This window comes from Microtus ochrogaster, chromosome 6, assembly GCF_000317375.1.
Source record: "Microtus ochrogaster isolate Prairie Vole_2 chromosome 6, MicOch1.0, whole genome shotgun sequence".
Classification (NCBI taxonomy): domain Eukaryota; kingdom Metazoa; phylum Chordata; class Mammalia; order Rodentia; family Cricetidae; genus Microtus; species Microtus ochrogaster.
Genome location: NC_022013.1, coordinates 19,356,843 through 19,362,012, shown reverse-complemented (window position 1 = coordinate 19,362,012; position 5,170 = coordinate 19,356,843).

Below are 5,170 nucleotides of genomic sequence, written 5' to 3'. Positions count from 1 at the left end.
AGGCACTCACTGCTCTGGGTGGGTAGCCTTAGAGAAGGAGCTTAAAACTGTTCTTGAGCACTGGTCCTAGCATAGAGCAGGTCCGGGTTGGGGAGGGGTGCTGGGGGGGGGGCTGGGTCGTGCAAAAGAAAGACACTCCTGCAGAAAGAGCTGGGGGAGCTGAATTGTCCATTTTAAAGTAGTTAACTTTATGTTACTTGAATTATACCCCATTAAAAGCAGGGATTTCATATATAGTTCCTTCATATGTGTGTATCCACTTACATAAACTATGTAATTATAAACTTTTACAACGGCTAGGCATTTTGTGGTGCAGGGAATTGACTCTGGGCCTTCAGTCATGCTAGGAGGCACTGGGCCATGAGCTATGTTCTAGCCCTGATGTGTGAGACAGGGTCTTGCTGTATAGGTCAGGCTGACACACTTGAGGCCCTTGAGTTATGCCTGCCCCTGTCTCTGAGAGGGATCACAGGCATGTGCTAGCAGGCTCAGGAAAAATGCATCTTTTAAATTAAAGGACATCAGTGATTATAATTTATTTAGTTAGACAAGTCTTTTTGTATTTGAAGAATAACAATAGCTTCCTTGATTTATGAGACTTCTAAATACCAAGAATAATTAATTATGGATTCTTTTAGAAAATAAATTCAAGTTTTTTTTAGTATAATTAGAAAGAAAAATATTTTAAATGAATATTTTCATTATGAGTAGACCTTGAACTGAAGGGTGTGCAGTGCAGTGGCAGATGGTTTTCTTATTATGCACGTGGTGGTCCTAGCATGATCCACAGCACTGAAAAAAGAAAAAGAAAAAGTCTATATCTTAAACTTTTTTTAAACATAGTTTTTTATTGATTCTTTGGAAATTTCATATCATGCTCCCCAATCCCACTCATTTCCCAGTCCCTCCATATCCACCCTTCACCCCGTAGTGTCTCACCCAAAGGAAAACATCAAAGAGTAATAAAAACAAAGTAATAAATACAAATAAACACATAAATCAGAATATTAATTTTAAAAATAAACCAACCACGTCACTCTTCCATCTTTCCCGCCTCTCCATTGCGTCTTCAGTCATGAGCAGCACTGGGAGTTGCTGTGTGTGTCGTGCAGTGCACCCTTTGTGTGTGCAAATGTTCCTTGTGTGACCGCTGTTAGTCAGGTTCAAGGTCTCTGGCCCCTGATATACAGCAGCAGTACTGGATCCTCATGGAAACTCCTCTCAGATGGCTTGCTGTTGCCCCAGGGCATGGAGATCCCATGGCCATGGTCCTGCAGGACTGGCCCCCTCGGTGCTCCAGTAGCTCATAGGTGGTGGAGATGTTAGGGAGTGCCAATCCCAAACACTGGCTGTGCGTCTAGGCATGAGTTGATCAGTCTGGGCTTCTGGGACCACCCCTCTCAGGTGGAAAGCAGAACAAGCTCTCTCACACTTGTGGTGAGGGATGGGGCCAGTTTTCCAAATGCGGGGGCCAGTTCTCCCATGCTGAGTCATCAGTCCCTTATCCCAGGGCTGGTGAAGGGTGGGTTCAGCTCTCTGGTGTGGAGGGTGGCTGTCCCTGGGGAGTAAGGAGCAGGGCAGCTCAGCACAGCCCTCCTATGCTCCTCAACACATGGTTCAGATGGGCTCCTGCGGTGACATGGGTGATGGACATCAACACAGATCCCAGCGGCAGCAGGATCACAGACCCAAACATGACAACAAGCGGCAGCAGGCCTTAAGCAGCAGCATGGATCACTCAGATCTGCATGGTCCAGCAGCAGTGTGGTTCCTGGACTCTGACATGGATCCAGGTGGGGGCCTACAGCCTGGACAGTCACACAGCCTTCAATGGTAACAAGGGCCATAAATATCAACATAGACACTGGCTGTGGTAGGCTGTGGACACAGACATGGCCATTGGCAATAGCCCAGTCCCAGATGGCATTATAGAGCCTTGGTAGCAGCACAGGCCACTAAGCATGGCCCCAACAGTGTCACCTCCCTCAGACCACAACGTGGCCCAGGCCTGGGTATCCACATGACCTTCCATGGTAGCAGGCACCAGGGATATCAACATATACTATAGCTATGTGGCATGGACCCAGACATGGCCCTTGACAACAGTTTGGGACTGAACATCATCTGGCTGCAGGTGAGAAGTAGGTCACCCACATCAGCCTGTCCTTCACTTCCTTAGCCTCTTCAGATTGTCCTCTCAAGAAGGACTTGAGCAGTCTGCCTCTCTCTCATTCCCAAACCACACCATATATTCATTCACCATAATGCACCTAACAGGCGCCGGGCAGATAGTGGTCTCTCCTCCCTACCCGAGCAGGAGGCCCCAGGGAGGTGTGTGGGTGTCCTTCAACCACCTGGTCCTAATAGCTGTCTTAAACTTTTAAAAAGATTTATACCTTTTAAACATCTTCATTTACAAGCCAGATATAAACCAACGTTCTTTGTGTTTGAAATCCCTGTGTTTTTGCCTTTGTAACCTATAAACTAGTACATTGCTTTGTTTCTTTTAATGCATAGATTCAGCAAACCTAGATGCTTTTTTCTTAAACAATCATCACATTGGAAGTATTACATTTGGTTTTCTGCCTTGTGAAATCACTTTAAAATTTAGTTTAGGCTTCTAAAATTACTATAAATATGCATGTGTGTGTGTGTGGCTACCTTAGCTTCTGTATGCCAATCAAGACAAATGCTCTGATAAACTGGAATAATTCTGCAGTGGAAGCTGCTCTCTGCACCTGCAGCTGCTTGACATGCTCAGCCAGAGGGCAAGCTCGATCTGAGAGATTTTCCTAACTAGTCTCTGAACATTTTCTTTTTTGGGGGGGGGGTTTCGAGACAGGTTTTTGGTTCCTGTCCTGGAACTAGCTCTTGTAGACCAGGCTGGCCTCGAACTAACAGAGATCCGCCTGCCTCTGCCTCCCGAGTGCTGGGATTAAAGGCGTGCGCCACCACCGCCCGGCTGTCTCTGAACGTTTTCAAGAATAGAAAAGAGAAGTGGAAAGGTAACACAGATTGTGAAGAAAGTTGATTACTTTTGATTTTCTAGAAGAGAAACAGAGAGCTCGTTGTGTGGCTTGTAACACCTGCTCTTCTGGAACTTGGGGAGCCAAGGCAGAAGGAAGAATTGTGAATTTGAGGCCAGAATTAGATACATAGTAAGTTCCAGGTTTGGACTAGAAAACAAGACGTTTTCAATAACAGCAACAAAGGGAAAAGGAAGGAGGGAAGGAAGGAAGGAAGGAAGGAAGGAGGGAAGGAAGGAAGGAAGGAAGGAAAGAAGGAAGGAAAAAAGAAAGGCAAAACTCCCCAAGGCTCAGAGGATGTCACAGAAAAAGGAACAAAGAACCTAAGAGCCGGAGGCAGGGAACAAAGCTGTGGCATGCTGTCTTTCATCTCCAAACATGACATGACCATGTTACTTGTGAACCCCCAGCAGCTGTGGTTACCTACATAAGACTCGTACAAGATCAGGCCAAACAAAATCCCAGCATGCATGGCGAGGGACACACAAAGCATGGCCATAACTGAGGAGTTTTGGCAGTTGATGGCTTCTGGGTGGAGAAATTTTTTGGGGGTCATGATCATTGGTAGATTCTCATGCTCTGGTGGACAACGCTATATACATGCATATCTGGGGTGACACTCATCGGACTCAGTACATTGATTTTTAAATGAAGGGCCCATGAAGTTGGAAGGGGTGGAATTAGGGGAGTTAAAGCAGGGAGTGAAGGTAGATATGCTTAAAATACACCATATCTATGTATGAAATTCTCAAAAAATATGTGTGTGTGTGTGTGTGTGTGTGTGTGTGTGCATGTGCGTGTGTGTGTTTGTGCATGTGCACATGCATGTTTTCTGTCTGGTTTGACTTTACTGCACACAAAGCAAGAACAAACTCCAGTCATGACTGCAGTAAAAGCTCGCAAAGACAGAACATGAAGTTCACAATCACAGTCGTGGCAGATTTCAAATGGCTGACTGCCTTTCTAGTTGGCCCGGTGGATGGGAATATTCTTGAGGGCCTTGAAGTCATAGAAGGGCTGTGCTCTGTAAGGGTCAGAGCCAACAGGACACATTCCCAAGGATGGGAGGGAGAGGCCAGGCTGCGACTCTGTCCCCGATTAATCTTTGGATTGTGTTCAAGAAACTCAGCTGCTTCTGAAGAGCTGCTCAGGGTCTCCTGTTCTTTATAAATTGAATCTTGCTGGGAGCTCAGAATATTTCCACAACACATGGAGGATGTTTATGCTAACATTTCATAAACAAAGATTTCAGAATTCCTCAGATCCAAGGAAAGAGGTATCCAGGATCCTCTAGAATATACTGCTAACAGAGAGTGGGATTTCTGTTTCTGTTCCTCCAGCAGTGAGTAGGGAGCCATTAGCACGCTGGTCAAACCTCAGCTTGGACCACATGTGATCGATCCAGAAACACAAATAGAAGCATAGCCAGAACACTAGTTAGGAAGAAAACGAAAGAAGCCAGAAACAAAATGTCGTGGCTGTCCCACTGCATGAGGTTCACTTTTGAGGACGGCAAGGACGTCATATTAAGAGCACGGGTCTCAAGCAGAACCTGGGGCAGGTGAGGAGCTTAGTGGTTCGATGTAGCTGTCTAGGGGGAGTAAAGGTGAGGGTGAAAACAAGGCTTTACTCCCCATTTCTTTTTTTTGTCACTCCCTGAATTTAGCCAGTGTGTGTGCGTGTGTGTGTGCATTTGCGTGCGCACGCTCGCATGTATGTGTGTGGGCACACATGTGTGTGAAGGTGCACGTGTGTACACACGTGTGAAGGTCAGAGGTTGACATCGGTTCTCTTCCTGAACCACTATACCTTCTATAATTGAGGAAGAGTCTCTCATCTGGTTAAGCTAGTCTAACTTGCTAGTTTGATCCAGGGATCCCCTGCTTTTCTCCCTTGTGCTGTTTACTAGGTGGGCTGCTACACCCCATCCCCAGAATTTACATTAGTACTGGGGTACCAAACTCTGGTGTTTACATTTCCTTGGCAAGTGCTTCTGAACCACCTCCTCAGATCCTTCCTTTCCTGTCCCCTCCATCCCTTGCTTTCACACTTTATCTATCTATCTATCTATCTATCTATCTATCTATCTATCTATCTATCTATCATCTATCTATCATCTATCTATCTATCTATCTATCTATCTA